Here is a 19,058-nt window from a genome sequence, read left to right as displayed (position 1 = left end):
ATGAACCTCCTCAACACAACTTTGAACCACCACACTCACAAGCCAACTACCACCATTCACCTTCATATGATCCTAACCTACATCCACCATACCAACCACCTTATGAACCATATGAACCATATATAGAACCACCCCAATTCCAACCCAATTACTCCCAAGAACCACCACCTCCATATGCACCATATCTATATCGATCAATCCAAGAGCCTTATGGTCCTACTTATGATATCCAAGCGCAACAAGAATCACAGGATCGTCACAAGGAAATAGTGGATCAATTTCTTGCAACCCTTCACCAATTGAATCAAGCAATAAATCAATTATCTTTCCGACGTTCGGACACTCAAGAAACCCCCATGGCTTCATGTGGACAATCTAATGAAGAACGTAGCATGAAGGAGATATTAGAAACTCCAGTGGACAGTACGGAGCATGACTTCGTGCTGGAACAAGTGGAGGAAGTTGTAATTATTGAAGAGGAAGAAGTGGTTGCAGACTTAGGAGATGCTGACCCTCCATGGGAAAGTCAGGTTATGGAACCTCCTTCCAGGGCAATTGAAATTGATGCTGAAGAGGGTGTACAACCTCCAAGGCATATCATGGTTGAAGACTTGGAAGAGGTTGGTCAAGAGATGGAAATTAAAGAAGAAAAAGCACTACCTCCCATGCCCTTGGTAAGTAATGAAGAAGAGATTGAATTGGAAGAAAGCTACCAAGAGGAAGAGGTTGAAATTAAAGAAGTTTGCAAAGAGGTGGAAATTATCAAAGAGCACAAGGGAGTGGAGCTTGAAATCACCTTGCCAAAGTTATTGGAGACCCCTCCCCCTAAGTTGCCATCATCCTTCACAACATTCAAGTGGGTAAAATTCATATCCCTTAGCTTTCTAATTCCACTTGAATATGGGCTACTGGAGACGGATGGTCAACTTAGAGCTCTTTGTGGCATAAAGAGTAAGAGGAAGATGGTCAGTGGTAAGAATTGTCCTGCAAGGTTCATTATGGTTGGAAGCTTTAAGTTTACACGCAAAGGTTGGTGTAGAGCTCAACTGAATGGGTCTAGGAAGCTGTTTGGCCACTTTAGTAAGAATTCAGATTGCTTGCAACCCGGATGGAATCATAATGATCAACAAGAAGACGGGTGCACAAGCAAGATTTGGGACCCCGGAATTCATTCTGGCAATCAACACTCTTGGGGCCTTGATGGGATATTTTTTTGGAAAAACGAATTTCTCCGAAACACCCAAAACTAACAGGCAAGTGCACCGGGTCGCATCAAGTAATAATAACTCACGGGAGTGAGGTCGATCCCACAGGGATTGAAGGATTGAGCAATTTCAGTTTAGTGGTTGATTTAGTCAAGCGAATCAAGATTTGGTTGAGAGATTTGTGATTTGCAGAATTTAAATTGCATAGAAAGTAAAGGGAATGGGTAATTGGCATGAAATTAAAGAGAACTGAAATTTAAGGTGCTGAATCTTAAAGAACAAGAAATTAAATGGCAGAAACTTAGAATGCAAGAAATGTAAATTGCAGAATCTTAAAGTGCAAGAAATGTAAATGGCTTGAATTGTAAAGGGAATTGGGAATTGGATTTGCAGAATTTAAACAAGGAAAAGTAAATTGCAACAAATAGGGAAGCTCTCTATGAAAACTAAAAAGGGAAGCTCTCCTAAAAACTTAAATCCTATGCTATTTATACACTTTCTTTAAATGGTCTTCAAGCCTTCAATTGGGCCTTTGCTCTTGATGGAATTGGGTTGATAGAGGCCTTGGTTGATTGCTCTTGGAGTTTGGAAAAGAACCGAATTGAACCGGTTTTGGAATCATGAAAGCTTGAGTAAAAGTTTGAGTAAAAGTTTGAGGCTAACTTTTACTCCAACTTTTCACATCAGCCACCCTTCTTTGCGGATACCAACGTTGGGGCAAAAGTTAGGGGTCAAACTTTTGCTCCAACGTTGGCCTCCCCTTGCACACTCATGGCGCCAACGTTAGCCAAAAAGTTAGAGGCTAACGTTGGCGCAAACTTTTGCTCTCCAGGGTGTTGATTTGTGATGCCAAAAGTTTGCCAAAAAGTTTGAGGCTAACTTTTGCTCCAGCTTTTTGTCCAAAAGTTTGCACAAAAGTTTGAGGCTAACTTTTGCTCCAGCTTTTTGCCCAAAAGTTTGCACAAAAGTTTGAGGCAAACTTTTGGTCCAGCTTTTTACTCCCTGGTTCATTTTCACTTATTCCAAAAGTTTGAGCTAAAGTTTGAGGCAAACTTTTGCTCAAACTTTTTGTCCTCTCTTCCTCCTAGCCATTCCTTCTTACTTCAACCTTTTTCCAAGCTTTCTTCACCTATCATTAATCAACCAAACACATCAAAGCTATGCTCAAAATCATGAGATATTCATTCTTTCATAATATGTGACAATTATAGCATAAAACCTCATGAAATAGCATGAATTCATACATGGTTGATTAAATCAAAGGAAGCATGAAAATCTACCCAATTGGCTTGCTTATGGCTCAAGAAAGTGCATAATTCAATTGAAAACAAAAGAAAAAGGCTAGTGAAACTAGGCTAAGATGACTTGTCATCACAACACCAAACTTAAAGCTTGCTTGTCCCCAAGCAAGAAATGATTTATTGAGAAGAAAGAATGAAATGGAAGAGGATGTTCATGCTAGTAGAGTGTTATTAGTAGTTCATGGGGTTTTATGTGGATATGTACACACTCACCTCTTATTGATTCTTAAGCCTAGAAAGCCTACTTCAAGCTTCAAGTAACATACTGCTATGACCTCTCATTATTCCTTTATCCTTGGCTATTATCTTGTTCATAAGCTTTATTTGAGTGTCATGTGTAGCAAGTTCATTTCCTTTTCTTTATACTTGACACATTATTCACTATAGACACTTGGCTCACATTCCTTCTTAGAACATTGATGCCCAGCACCTCTTTGGGCTACTAAATGCCTTGTAGTTAGGTTGCTCTTGATAGTGGACTTTCAGCTGATGATCCCGGGTTAGTTAACCCAAGTCATCAAGTGTTGATGCACTCCAAAGAGCTTAATAATCCAAGCAGATCCTAATACAAAGACACCACAGGCATATGTTCTAAGGTTCAAGCTATTGGTGTCCAACTTTGTTTCTTTTTGTTTTTCTTTTGTTCTACCACTCTTTGGCTATTTCTTTTTCTCTCCTTTTTTTTCTTTCTCTTTTTTTTTCTTTCTAACCAAGGATTTTTATTTGATTGAGATTCATAGACAGTAGGCTACTTTCTACTTAGAGGGAGACATCCTAGTTTTCTTATTCACTAAAAGTGAGCTATCATACAATCACACATACATACCACCACTTACTTTTATTGTACTTCTATCTAACAGAGAACTATCTCACTTCACATTCAAACATTTCTTTTATTGAATTGAAAATGCAGGGGACAAAGCATGCGTTTTGTTCAGTGAAAGTAAACATACAAGCACACACATAGACTAGCTTACTTATTCTAAGAGAAACAAACATGATACAAAGATTATTAATTATGATAACTACTTAAAGATGCAAGGACCACTTAAAACAGACACAATGCATGCTTTTTTTCTTTGTAGTGATGAACAAGGAGCAAGTCCACCTTTCATTTGTCATGCTTTTTCTTTCTTCTTTCATACACCTGGTTGCTGGTGTTCCCTGTGTCCATGTCTGTTGTCTGTTGATCCCGCCAGAAACCAGCTCTATTCATCGCTTCCTCTACTCTATCTTCAAGCTTCATTGCATTGCTTACTTCTATCTCACTTCTCCTTTTGAAGAATTCATCAAAAGTTGGAAAAGCTAGATCCATGTTGTGCAGATGCTCTCCAATATAGTTCAGCTTGATTTGACTATTGATGTTGTAGTCTGCTTGGACTTCATATCTTGCATCTTGGAGTGTTGTGAACTCTTTGAGAGCCCTCAAATTTTCAGCTTGCATTTGTTCCAACTTTCCAAATGATTCATGAGATTGAAAAGCATGCTCTTCTTGCATCACAAGGAATTTTGACTCAAATTCACTTTGTTTGTTCATCATTCTTATCTCCCGTTCTTCTTGTTCTTGTTGGTTTTTCATGTATAGTGAATGGTATTCCTTTTGCCTTTCTTGAATTCTCATGTACTGTTGTGATAATCTTCCAATTGCTTCCTGCATTTGAGCCATGTCCAGATTGTTATGTAGAGGAATGTGCTGCTGTTCCTCCTCCTCTTGTGGCTCTTCTTCCTCTTGTAATTCTTCTCCCTCCATTAGTTCTTCTCTTTGCCTTCTTCCATGTGGTCTTTGGCCTTGATGTGCTTTAGGAGCCATCATCATTCTTTCAATGGTTATAGGCATGCCTTGGCTTAACCACATTAGATTCTCTTCTTCCATTGGCACTTTAGCTTTTGCACACAGCCTCCAAATGGTACTTGGATAGTATAACCAAGACCCGGCCGAGTTCTTCTCAGCAAACTTTTGAATGTCTTTTGCTAGGATTTCATGAACTTTTACCTCTCCTCCCACAATTATGCAATGCAACATAATAGCTCTATTCCTGTTAACTTCTGAGGTGTTTACTGTGCCCAGAATTGATCTTTTCAGCAGCTCATACCATCCCTTTGCTTCCGGGGTAAGGCTAACTCTCTTCAAATACTTGTATTTATTCTTGTCATCTCCTTCCCACTCTGAGTTCTCCATACAAATATCTCTAGCAATCCCATCATAATCCGGATCACCATTTACCCTTTGGTGGTATCCCGGTTCACTAAAGCGGACTGATTTTAGTCCCAAGACTTTCTTGATTGCATCCGAGCTAAAATCTACTTCCACTCCCCGCACATAGCTCTTGTATGTTGGGGCCTCACTCATGTCAAGCCTTAAGACATTGGCATAGAACTCTCTTATGATATTAGCATTGATTCGGGTGATTGGTGATATGAGTTCCTCCCACCTCCTCTTTCGAATTTTCTCCTTCATTTCTTGGCATCCATCATCCGGCAGCAAGAGTGGAATTTCTGGATATATCTTCTTCTCATTCATCCATTTAATTTGCATCTGATGGTACCGATATTTGAATCTCCATCGGTCATATTCAGGGGTGCTCTCCTCCACCATGGGATCTTTCCCTCTTCTTCGTTTGGTTCTTGAGGAAGAGGCTATGATCACTTGGTTGTTTGAGACTCTTGAGGTTAAAGGGAGTGTGAAGAATGTTAGAGATTTTGATGTGTGTTTGGAGAAAGATGAAATTTGAGGCCGAGCTTGTTATGATGAGAAATGATGAAGGGAAGTTTAAATGGTTGGAGTGCAAGGGTTCGGTCACATGCATGGCTTGTTGGTGGTATGTTATTTAAATGAACAATGAAGGGCTAGGATGCTATTGGATACTATGTGAATCAAAGGTGTGCATGTAAGGATGAATGAAGACAAAGCTTGCTTCTTCAATTGTCTTTGCCGTGATCATTTCAAGGAGTGACAGATTCTCTTTTTGAGGCATGTGATGAGATTTTGTCTTCATGCTATGCTTTCCTCTGTCTTGTCTCTTTCATAAAGTGTTCTTTGACCACCTAGTCATCACAACAAGACAACACTCATTAACTATATCAAGCTGTGGCAATGGTGCTTTTCTCTTTTTTTTTTTCATTAACACTATATGAATCACCATTCCTTATATCCATTTGAACCGTGACTTTTCTTGGAGGACACCAAACTTAATGTTTGGTCATATAGTTAAAAATATGTGTTTCTTCCTCCAACTAGTGAAATTGAAATCCCAATGTCATTCTTGGTCAAATGTTTATAAGAAATGTTTTCATCATAATTTTCCTTTTTCTCTCTCTTTTTTTTTTCATGAAGGATCAATTGTGTCCCTAAATCCGTGCGTCAAAGTTTGGTGAACACCAAACTTGTATCTTGCTTAAGGGGTAAATGTGAGATGCTAGTAGTAAATCACAATTGATGCCTTCATCACAGAATATGATTTCTTTTTAATTGAAAAGTCTCAGTAAGAGATAATGTATGATCATTGATGCATAATTTTTTTATTTTCATGAGAAGAGAAACACCAAACTTAGTGTTTGGTCATATGCTAGGCATATAATGTGAAAATGTTTGTAACACTGGTTTGGTGTGCTTGAAGGCACACCAAACTTTAGAAGTCTTAGCATATGAAAAAAAAAATTTATGCATTCATTGAGTTAGTCCATGAAAACAAATTTCATGCTCAGATGATCATAGCTTATTGAATTTAAAATGACATAAATCTTAAATCATGGGTTGCCTCCCATGGAGCGCTCTTTTATTGTCACTAGCTTGACATTGGGGCTTTCTTTTATGGTGGTTGAGGATTGTAGTGCCTCAACTTGTCCCCCCTGACTGTGATCCTCCTCTTTGTTCTCTGGTGTTCAATTTCAGCATGTTCCAACGAGAGTATGTTGCTAACATTGTAATAGTCATCAGTCTGTCGGCTTGCTCCCAGTTGTTGATATATTAATTGCACTTTGTCACCTTTGGAAAGCCCCTCTGTTGGAATCTTCCTGTTCTTCCAACCCCTTTTTGTTTTGTTTCTGCGTTTCATCCTTTTTTTTGTTGATCTTTCTTTTATGGCTGTAGACTTACCTTGGGGATTTCTCTCTTCAGTGGCTAATACTCCAATATCCTCTTGGACTTTTTTATCCTTCTGCACAGTCTTCTGCCTTGGGATATTGTTGTGAATCACCTTGTCAATTTCCATAGAGTCCCTCCTCCTATTACTAAACTGGGCTTCTGGTAATACTTTCAGAGTCACACTCTTATCATGCATCCTGAGAGTTAGTTCTCCTTGCTCTATGTCTATGATAGCTCTAGCAGTGGCCAAGAATGGCCTTCCCAGTATAATAGAATCACCATCATCCCCATCTGAATCCAGAACCACAAAATCTGTAGGGTATATGAAATTGTCCACCTTGACCAGAAGGTTTTCAATCAAACCCCTGGGGTATACTGTTGACTTATCTACTAGCTCTAGAGATATCTGTACTGGTTTAACTTCCTCTATATGCAACTTTTTTACCAAGGAGGATGGTATTAAGTTGATACTTGCTCCTAGATCGCACATTGCTTTAGTGATGGTTAATTCCCCAATGGTGCAAGGTAGCAAAAAGCTCCCTGGGTCCTCAAGTTTTGGAGGAAGCCCTTTTTGAATCAAGGCTCTGCATTCCTCAGTAAGCAGTATGGTTTCTTTCTCATCCCAACTTCTTTTCTTGTTGATAAGCTCCTTCAAAAACTTGGCATACAGAGGCATTTGCTCAAGTGCTTCAACCAAGGGAATATTGATTTCCAGCTTTTTGAAAGTCTCAAGGAACTTATGAAAATGTTGGTCCTTAGTTTCTTTGTTGAACCTCTGGGCATATGGCAGTGGAGGTGTGATGCTCTTTCCTATTTGCTGCTGTCCCTGAGTTACTTCTTTTGAACCGTGTGACTGGTTATCCTTCTCTTTGAGTTTCTCAGTGCTCTTGTTTGGCATCACAACTTGATTCTTGGCTTCATCTTCCTTTGTTTGCTCCTCATCTTCTATTGGTCTTTTGCTGCTCTCTGCTTGCTTCTTTGTAGTGTCATTGTTGCTCACCAATGTTCTCCCACTCCTTAATTGTATTGCCTTGCATTCTTCCTTAGGATTTGGAATTGTGTCACTCGGCAGAGAGCTTGAAGGTCTCTCAATAGAGATCTGCTTGGAGATTTGCCCCATCTGCCTCTCTAGGCTCTTTATGGAGGCTTCATCATTCTTGGTTGTCATTTCTTGGTGTTTCAACAATTTATCCATCAAGGTCTCCAAGTTAGTGAGTCTTTGAGATTCAGGTGATACTTGAGGTGGGTTATGAGATGTGGGTGGTGGATGGTAGGCATTTTGGTTGGTGGGTTGGTTATTGGATTGGTACTGGTTGGGGTTGGGGTAGTTGTTTTAAGGTTTTCTGTAGGGGTTCTGGTTAGTTTGCTGTTGGTTGTGGTTTTGGTTGCTTCTTGGGTTGTTTTGGTTCGAGTTCCTCTGCCATGGTTGTTGGTTTTGGGTGTGATTATCTCCCCATCTGAGGTTTGGGTGGTTCTTCCAGGATGGATTGTATGTATCACCATACACTTCATTTGGTCCTTGGTTGTGCATATACTATACTTGCTCTTGTTGTTGTTCTTCTTGAGTTTCTTCATTTTGCCCCCATGTGGATGATGGTTGGCTTGTGTTAACTGCTGCAACTTGGAGGCTATCAATCCTCTTGGCCATTTGCTCAAATTATTGTTGAATTTGCTGCTGCATCATCTTGTTTTGAGCCAAGATTGAGTCCACTCCTTCTAGCTCCATTACTCCTCTCCTTTGTGATGGTTGGCGATTTCTTTGGTGAGCAAAGAAATATTGATTGTTGGCCACCATGTCAATAAGATTTTGAGCTTCTTCTGCTGTTTTCATCAGTTGCAGTGATCCTCCAGCTGAGTGGTCAAGTGATTCTTGAGCCTTTAGAGTGAGTCCTTCATAGAAGTTCTGTAGCTTGTCCCACTCAGTGAACATTTCTGGTGGACATTTCCTCAGCAGAGCCTTGTATTTCTCCCATGCTTCATACAGATTTTCAGCATCCAATTGTGTGAATGTTTGTACCTCAGTTTTCAGCCTGATAACTCTTTGAGGTGGATAGAATTTGGCTAGAAATTTAGTCACCAAATCATCCCAGCTAGTGATTCTTCCTTGAGGAAAAGTTTCAAGCCATTGTGCAGCCTTGTCCCTTAATGAGAATGGGAACAACAGAAGCTTGTAGGTCTCAGGATTCACGCCATTGGACTTGACAGTGTCACAAATCCTTAAGAAGGTAGATAGATGTTGATTTGGGTCCTCCAATGGTCCTCCCCCAAACGAGCAGTTGTTTTGGACCAATGTAATGAGTTGTGGCTTCAATTCAAAGTTGTTTGCATTGACATTAGGGGTGAGAATGCTGCTTCCACAATGCCTAGCATTTGCAAAGGTATAGGAGGCCAAAACTCTCCTCTGGGGTGGGTTGTTGTTGTTATTGTCTGCTCCACCAGGTGGATTGGTTGAATGTTCCTCCATATCTTGGAATTCTTCTTCTGATTCCTCTTCTCCAACAATATTTTTCCCTCTTTCAGCTCTTCTTAACCTCCTGAGAGTTCTTTCGTCTTGTTCATGAAAAGTGGGTGTGGTTCTTCTTGTACCTGACATACACTCAGAACATAAGAAACACACAAACCAGTGACACTTCAATCTACTGCTAGAATGAAGTTTTAGTTAGCTTAAGCAAAAATTCAAACAGTTAGCGGGTTAATTGAAAATTAGAGAAACAGAAAATAAAAATGCTAGATCTAGATCACCACCTTACTTAATCATTGTCAATCTAATCAATCCCCGGCAACGGCGCCAAAAACTTGATGGGATATTTTTGTGGAAAAACGAATTTCTCCGAAACACCCAAAACTAACCGGCAAGTGCACCGGGTCGCATCAAGTAATAATAACTCACGGGAGTGAGGTCGATCCCACAGGGATTGAAGGATTGAGCAATTTTACTTTAGTGGTTGATTTAGTCAAGCGAATCAAGATTTGGTTGAGAGATTTGTGATTTGCAGAATTTAAATTGCATAGAAAGTAAAGGGAATGGGTAATTGGCATGAAATTAAAGAGAACTGAAATTTAAGGTGCTGAATCTTAAAGAACAAGAAATTAAATGGCAGAAACTTAGAATGCAAGAAATGTAAATTGCAGAATCTTAAAGTGCAAGAAATGTAAATGGCTTGAATTGTAAAGGAAATTGGGAATTGGATTTGCAGAATTTAAACAAGGAAAAGTAAATTGCAACAAACAGAGAAGTAAAGGATGACTTGAATTGAACCGGATCTTAAAACAGAAATGTAAATGAAATTGAAAAGCATTAAACAGAGGATGTAAAATTGGAATTCAGATCTCAGGACCCAAGAGACTAGATAACCAAGTCTAGATCTCAATGCCTTCCTAGATCCAACAAGAGTAATTGCAAAGGAAATGTAAATTGCAGAGAAAGTAGATGAGAGAGCAAGTAACAGAAACTGAAATTCAATTAAGCAGAGAATTAAACAAGATCCCAAGGTGAGATTGAAACAGAAGTTCTTCAATTCTCCACCCAAGATCCGAAGCAAGAAAATTAAAGAGTGCTGGGCAAGAACAAGGAAGAAGAGAGATCAATTCTCCTCCCCAATTCTCTTGAATTAAAACAACAATGCTAGAATGTAAAAGTGAGCTCTCTACCAAACTACCCAATCAAAACCGAAAAGAAAGCTCTCTATGAAAACTAAAAAGGGAAGCTCTCCTAAAAACTTAAATCCTATGCTATTTATACACTTTCTTTAAATGGTCTTCAAGCCTTCAATTGGGCCTTTGCTCTTGATAGAATTGGGTTGATAGAGGCCTTGGTTGATTGCTCTTGGAGTTTGGAAAAGAACCGAATTGAACCGGGTTTGGAATCATGAAAGCTTGAGTAAAAGTTTGAGCAAAAGTTTGAGGCTAACTTTTACTCCAACTTTTCACATCAGCCACCCTTCTTTGCTGATACCAACGTTGGGGCAAAAGTTAGGGGTCAAACTTTTGCTCCAACGTTGGCCTCCCCTTGCACACTCATGGCACCAACGTTAGCCAAAAAGTTAGAGGCTAACGTTGGCGCAAACTTTTGCTCTCCAGGGTGTTGATTTGTGATGCCAAAAGTTTGCCAAAAAGTTTGAGGCTAACTTTTGCTCCAGCTTTTTGTCCAAAAGTTTGCACAAAAGTTTGAGGCTAACTTTTGCTCCAGCTTTTTGCCCAAAAGTTTGCACAAAAGTTTGAGGCAAACTTTTGGTCCAGCTTTTTACTCCCTGGTTCATTTTCACTTATTCCAAAAGTTTGAGCTAAAGTTTGAGGCAAACTTTTGCTCAAACATTTTGTCCTCTCTTCCTCCTAGCCATTCCTTCTTGCTTCAACCTTTCTCCAAGCTTTCTTCACCTATCATTAATCAACCAAACACATCAAAGCTATGCTCAAAATCATGAGATATTCATTCTTTCATAATATGTGACAATTATAGCATAAAACCTCATGAAATAGCATGAATTCATACATGGTTGATTAAATCAAAGGAAGCATGAAATCTACCCAATTGGCTTGCTTATGGCTCAAGAAAGTGCATAATTCAATTGAAAACAAAAGAAAAAGGCTAGTGAAACTAGGCTAAGATGACTTGTCATCAGGCCTTGTCACTTGCTTTAACTTACTTGAAGGCTTTCTGCGCCTAGTTTGGGACCCCGGAGGCCATTGGAGTTACAAACATTGGTGGAGATTCCTGGATGAGTTCAAGCACAAGCCGCCATGACAAGGAGCTCACCAAATGTCCAAGTTAAGGACTTTAACTAAAAGTGCTAGGTGGGAGACAACCCACCATGGTATGATTGTTCCTTTTTCAATTTTTAATTTTATTTTGTTTTGTTTGTTTTTGAGTTTATTTTATTTTATTTCATTGAACCTGGAATTACTCATAACATCCATGTCATTTTGCATTCTGCATACTGCATCAAAAAAAAAAACACGCACGCGACGCGGCAGCACCGCTGACGCGTCCGCGTCGCCAGTGCATTGGGAAGAAAAGAAAATTGAACAGAGAGTCACGCGAGAGCGTGGCTGGAGGCGTGCCTTTGGCACAAATTGATCCATGCGACCACATCGCTGACGCGTCCGTGTCATGTGAAAAAAATGCCTCCTCACGCGTCCGCGTCACCCACGCAACCGCGTGGACCTGTAAATCGACGTAAAAAGGTGTATGGCCGAAAGTTGAGCTGGAATTGGGCTGGACTCGTGCTGGTAGCCCAAGCCCTACTACGCGACCACGTGCCCCACGCGGTCGTATCATTTTAAGAAAATGGCCATTCACGCTATCGCGTCAACCACGCGACCGCGTCACCCAAAATTTGGCAGAAAGAATTTTACACAAAGAGTTGTGCGACCGCGAGGCTGCACTCGCGCTAATCGCACAAATCAAGCCACACGATCGCATGACCCATGTGTCCGCGTCACCTGACCTTATCGCGCACCACGCGACCGCGTCACTCACGCGTCAGCGTCGCCTGCGCCGCACAACTTATGCAGATCAGCGCCAATTATCTTATCTTTTCTTCTCTAATCCTAATTTCTTCTATCTTTTCTCCTTTCTTTCTCACTTTATTTCTTTCACTTCTCATTCCCTTTCACCTTCATTCTATTTTACTTAATTTATTTGCATATTTTATTCATTGCATTTTAATTTTGTGCATATTTTTGTTTTTTCTTTTCTAAATTTATTATTTTACCATTGGTGTTAAATGTTCTTAGTCAACTGTTGCATCTTTTCTTGAATTATTTTTAGTGACTTGTTTTACACTGTGGGATGATATTAATTATCTTCCAATGCCAATCTTTTATGATACTTGCACTTCATTTGCATTGGCATGAACTTATATTGATACTTTCATTACCCACACTCCTCCCCTTTGTTGCAATTTTGCACCACTGGTATACCATGTGCTTCTATTGTTTTCTCATGTACATGTTGAAGCTTCCATGTAAATGAGACCCTTATCAGTTGGCATTAACCCACCCATACTTCATTTACTTTCTTATCTTTATCTCTGGGTTACTGTTCTTCTTTTTCTCTTCTTTCAGGCTGGCCACCAAAGACGGAAAAAGGGAGAAACTTCTAAAAAGGGAGACAAACAAGTCCATCTGCACTATCCTTAAAGAAAAGCATTAGTTGGAGCAGCCCGTCCACTTGCACATCTTAGCATGCATCGAGGACGGTGCAATCTTTAAGTGTGGGGAGGTCGATACCGACTTCCAGGGGTTAGCTACCTTCTTTTCAAACACCATTGTTTTATTTTCTTTGTTTGTTCATTGTTACATTTGCATGTTTGTTTGATTGTGTGCATATTTTACCACATGGTTAAATTAATAATTTCTTTTTCAAGAAACCTTTTAGAGAATTTCACTAATTTGAATAAAATTTAATATTACACTTGTTTGAAGAAATATTATACTGGAACATGGTTTAGAGCTCGAACACACAAAACTTGTGAGATTTTTGAGCCTATTTGAATTGGTTGCATTTTACCAACCAATATTTTATTTTTGGTGTGTGTTTTTCTCTCTAAAATTGTGATCTTTGTCTTGCTTAATTCTATATTTCCATGGTTTGATGTATGTCTGCACTTATATGATTGAGGCCTTTGTTTCGCTGAGCTTACATACCCATATGGCCTTAACCTTTCATTATCCTTTGCAAACCAATTTTGAGCCTATTATACCCCTTTTTTCTTTACTTTAGCACATCATTAACTCTAAGCGGAAAACAATAATGTCCTTAATTTGAATCCTTGGTTAGCTTAGACTAGTGAGAGTACTCATGAATTAAGTATGGGGAAAGTTGAATTTGGAAACATTTGGTTTGAGAATTGAGTATATTAGAATTTTCTGAAATGTGAAAAAAAATGTTTAGAACATGATTCATGCATCCAATAATTTAATCATATGCATTGAGAAAAATAAAAGAAAAGAAAAAATATATATATATATATAAGAGAAAAAAAAATAGCAAATAAGAAAAAGGGGACAAAATGCCCCAAAGTAAGTGGTGAAAACAATGCATATGTACTGTACTTGAAATTAGAATGCATGAATATGTGGAAAACATGGTTAATGGATAGTTAGATGTGGTATTATGATTACATGGATTGTCTAAAGTTAGGTGGAAAGTTTAAGTTAATTAAGGATTCAGATTTTAGTCCACTTGGCCAAATACAATCCTACCTTGACCCTAACCCCATTACAACCCTTAAAAGACCTCTTGATATGTGTATCTGTGCATTAAATTTATGTTGATTGTTAGATGAAGAGCAAGCCTTAGAAAGCAAGGTTAGTAGAGAATTGAGAGAATCGAACCTAAGACACTTGAGTGATTAGAGTGCATACACTTCTAGTGAGGGTTCGATGCTCGATTCTTTAATTTGTTCCCGGCTTTCATAAGCTATTTTTTTTACAAGTCTATTTGTACTTCATTTTTATGAGTTGAATTAGTGAAATCCAGTCCATATTTGTTCTTAAAAGATTTATTTACTTTTAACCAAGTAGGAAAAATCATTCTGCACGTAGTTACATTCATAGGTTGCATTGCATACTCTCTATCATTCCTCTTCACCCCTTTATAGCTTCTCTTAAGCTTAGCATGAGGACATGCTAATGTTTAAGTGTGGGGAGGTTGATAAACCACTATTTTATGGTTTATCTTATGCTCAATTGAGTGGTTTTTATCAATTCTTTACCCACTTATTCATACCATTTGCATGGTTTTACATTTGCCTTCCAAATTATGTGCTTTGATTGAAAACATGCTTCTTTGGCCTTAAGTTCCCTATGTTTAAATCTCTCTTATTACCATTAGATGCCTTGATATGTGTGTTAAGTGATTTCAGAGATTACATGGCAGGAATGGTTTAGAGGATGGAAAGGAAGCATGCAAAAGTGGAAGGAATACAAGAAGTTGGAGAAATTGCTAGGTTGTCCAGCCTGACCTCTTTGCACTCAAACGGCTATAACTTTAGCTGCAGAGGTCCAAACGATGCGGTTCTAGTTGCGTTAGAAAGATAACGTCTGGGGCTTCGATTTGATATATAATATGCCATAGTTGTCCTGACGCTAGGCGACGCGAACGCATGCTCCATGCGGACGCATCGCAGTGGCAAAAATCAGCGTGGCAGATTTCTTCTCCAGCGATTTCTGGGCTATTTTTGACCCAATTTACGGCCCAGAAAACACAGATTAGAGGCTATAGAGTGGGGAAATGCATCCATTCATAATGAAGCTTTCATATTCATAATTTTAGGATTTAGATGTAGTTTCTAGAGAGAGAGGTTCTCTCCTCTCTCTTAGGATTTAGTTTTAGGATTTAGGATTATTTCTTCTTCAGTCACAGGTTCAATGTTCCTTTTATTTATTTTCCCAATTAATTTATGAATATTCATGTTAGATTTGATTTCTTTTATTAATGCAATTTGAGGTATTTTCAGATTTAATTTTGCTTTGCTTTATTTACATGAATGCTTTTAATTTAATTTAGAATTCTCCCTTTTGGCTTTGGTTAAGTAATTGGTAACGCTTGAGCTGTCAAATAAAGCAGTGGTTAAAATTGGGAGTTGCTCCAATAACTCTAGTCTTTCCATAGGAATTGACTAGGACCTGAGGATTAAGCTAATTAATCCAATTGATTTACCTTCATAGTTAGAGGTTAACAAAGTGGGATTAAAATCCAATTCTCATCACAATTGATAAGGATAGGACTTCCAGTTCTTATACCTTGCCAAGAGTTTTATTATCTATTTAAATTAATACAATTTACTTTCTTGCCATTTACTATTCTCGCTTTTTATCTTATACATTAAAAACCCCCAATTTACAAACTCACAACCAATAATAAGAACACCTCCCTGCAATTCCTTGAGAAGACGACCCGAGGTTTAAATACTCGGTTATCAATTTTAAAAGGGGTTTGTTACTTGTGACAACCAAAACGTTTGTAAGAAAGGTTGATTGCTTGGTTTAGTAACTATACCTGCAACGAGATTTTACTATAACTTCTAAACCATCAATCTTCAGTTCTTCAAGAAGTCCTAACAAGTATTGAGAATTGGAAGTCCTATCCTCATTATTATTATCAATTATGATGGTAATTGCCCTTTGCTTTTCACTTAGTTAACCTCTAACAATGAAGAAAAGTCAAGTGAGAAAAGTTAACTTAAGTTCACAAGTCCTAATCAAAGACTAGATTTAGTGAAGCTTAAGCTAACTAGCAAGTCTCAAACACCAATCAATAAAAGTCCTTTGATAATTCAAGAGTCTCCAATTAATCAATCCAAGCTAAGAATGCAAAAATCTAAATTAAAACCCTCCCAAGCATTTTATCAAACACTTGGAAGGCATAACATAAAAACAAAGAAATTAATAAGAGATAATAAAACCTAAGCAACCAATTGTAAGGAATCAATAACAACAAATGAGGAAAGAAGCAATAAACATGAAATACTTCAAATTGCATTAAAAAGGGAAATCAAATATGACATGAGAATTCATAAACTAAATTGGCAACATAAATAAATCAACAAGAGAAGATAAACTAGAGTAGTAGAACAAATAAAAGTAGAAGAGAAACTAAATTGAAATAAAGTAGAAATTTGAAATTAAAAATAGCTAAACCTAAGAAACCTAAAACCTAGAGAGAGGAGAGAGCCTCTCTCTCTAGAGAACTACATCTAAAACCTAATGTGTGAATAATGATAGATTGTCCCTTTGATTCCCCCACTCTGCAGCATCTAATCTATGTTTTTGGGCTTGGAACTGGGCCAAAAGGAGACCAGAAATTGCCCCCAGTATTTTCTGATACGTGCAGCATGTGGCTCTGTCACGCGTACGCGTCGCCCACGCGTACGCGTCGCTGAACTTTCACAAGGTCACGTGTACGCATTATTTATGCGTACACATCACCTAACTACATGGAAACTATGGCAAATTGCATATCTTTGAAGACCTGGATGTTAGCTTTCCAACGCAACTGAAACCGCCTCATTTGCATCTCTGTAGCTCAAGTTATGATCGATTTAGTACGAAGAGGTCAGACTTGACAACTTACCAATTCCTTCAATTTCTTGTATTCCTTCCACTTTTGCATGCTTCCTTTCCATCCTCTAAGTCATTCCTACCCTATAAATCCTGAAAACACTTAAAAAATATATCACGACATCGAATAGTAATAAGAGAGGATTAAAATTAGCAAATTTAAGGCCAAAGAAGCATGTTTTCAATCATAGCACAAAATTAGGAAGGAAAATGTAAAACATGCGAATTATATGAATAAGTGTGAGTTTAGAGGATAAAATCCACTCAATTAAGCACAAGATAAACCCTAAAAATGGGGTTTATCAATCTCCCCACACTTAAACATTAGCATGTTCTCACGCTAAGCTCAAGAGAACCAAAAGAGTGAAGAGGAATGGTGGAATTTATGAAATGCGACCTATCTATATGAATGCAACTACATGCTTAAATACTTCTACCTATTTGGTTAAAAGTAAATCAAATTCTCCAAGAACAAATATGAATGAGATTCCACTAATTTAAATCATAAACTAAAGTACGAGTAAACTTGCAAAAGAAGATAGCTCATGAAAGCCGGAAACAAAGAATCGAGCATCGAACCCTCACCGAAAGTGTATACACTCTAGTCACTCAAGTGTTTAAGGTTCAATTCTCTCAATTCTCTATTAACCTTGCTTTCTAAGACTTGCTCTTTGATGAGCGGATAATTTATACGCTTTTTGGCATTATTTTTAGTATGTTTTTAGTAGGATCTAGTTACTTTTAGGGATGTTTTCATTAGTTTTTATGTTAAATTCACATTTCTGGACTTTACTATGAGTTTGAGTATTTTTCTGTGATTTCAGGTATTTTCTGACTGAAATTGAGGGACTTGAGCAAAAATCAGAATTAGAGGTTGAAGAAGGACTGCTAATGTTGTTGGATTCTGACCTCCCTGCACTCAAAGTGGATTTTCTGGAGCTACAGAACTCGAAATGGCGCGTTTCCAATTGCGTTGGAAAGTAGACATCCAGGGCTTTTCAGAAATGTATAATAGTCCATACTTTGGCCAAGAATAGATGACGCAAACTGGCGTTCAACGCCAGCTCTCTGCCCAATTCTAGCGTCCAGCGCCAAAAAAGGATCCAAAACCAGAGTTGAACGCCCAAACTGGCACAAATGCTGGCGTTCAACTCCAAGAAGGACCTCTACACGTGCAACACTCAAGCTCAGCCCAAGCACACACCAAGTGGGCCCCAGAAGTGGATTTATGCATCAATTACTTATTTCTGTAAACCCTAGTGACTAGTTTATTATAAATAGGACCTTTTACTATTGTATTAGACATCTTTTGATCATCTTAGGATCTTAGGATCATCTTTGGACGCCTGGTTCTTAGATCAGAGGGGCTGGCCATTCGGCCATGCCTGGACCTTTCACTTATGTATTTTTAACGGTAGAGTTTCTACACTCCATAGATTAAGGTGTGGAGCTCTGCTGTTCCTCAAAGATTAATGCAAAGTACTACTGTTTTCTATTCAATTCACTTGTTCCGCTTCTAAGATATTCATTCGCACTTCAATCTGAATGTGATGAACGTGACAATCATCATCATTCCCTATGAACGCGTGCCTGACAACCACTTCCGTTCTACATTAGATTGAATGAGTATCTCTTAGATCTCTTAATCGGAATCTTCGTCGTGTAAGCTAGAATGATGGCGGCATTCAAGAGAATCTGGAAAGTCTAAACCTTGTCTGTGGTATTCCGAGTAGGATTCAATGACTGAATGACTGTGACGAGCTTCAAACTTGGGATTGCTGGGCGTAGTGACAGACGCAAAAGGATAGTAAATCCTATTCCAGTATGATCGAGAACCGACAGATGAATAGCCGTGCCGTGACAGAGTGCGTTGACCATTTTCACTGAGAGGATAGGATGAAACCATTGACAAGGGTGATGCCTCCAGACGATTAGCCGTGCCGTGACAGGGCATTTGGATCATTTTCCCGAGAGAAGACCGAAAGTAGCCATTGACAGTGGTGATGTATCACATAAAGCCAGCCATGGAAAGGAGTAAGACTGATTGGATGAAGATAGCAGGAAAGCAGAGGTTCAGAGGAACGAAAGCATCTCTATTCGCTTATCTGAAATTCTCACCAATGATTTACATAATTATTTCTATCCTTATTTTATTATTTAATTTCGAAAACTCCATTACTATTTTATATCCGCCTGACTGAGATTTACAAGGTGACCATAGCTTGCTTCATACCAACAATCTCCGTGGGATTCGACCCTTACTCACGTAAGGTATTACTTGGACGACCCAGTGCACTTGCTGGTTAGTTGTGTGAAGTTGTGAACCATGGTATTGGCATCATGTTTTTGGCGCCATTACCAGGGAAAGAAAGAGTGATGAATTTTACATAATCAAAGTGTAAT

Source organism: Arachis hypogaea, chromosome 15, assembly GCF_003086295.3.
Source record: "Arachis hypogaea cultivar Tifrunner chromosome 15, arahy.Tifrunner.gnm2.J5K5, whole genome shotgun sequence".
NCBI classification, from domain to species: domain Eukaryota; kingdom Viridiplantae; phylum Streptophyta; class Magnoliopsida; order Fabales; family Fabaceae; genus Arachis; species Arachis hypogaea.
The sequence above is the reverse complement of the archived record's forward strand: the minus strand, read 5'-3'. Positions refer to the sequence as shown.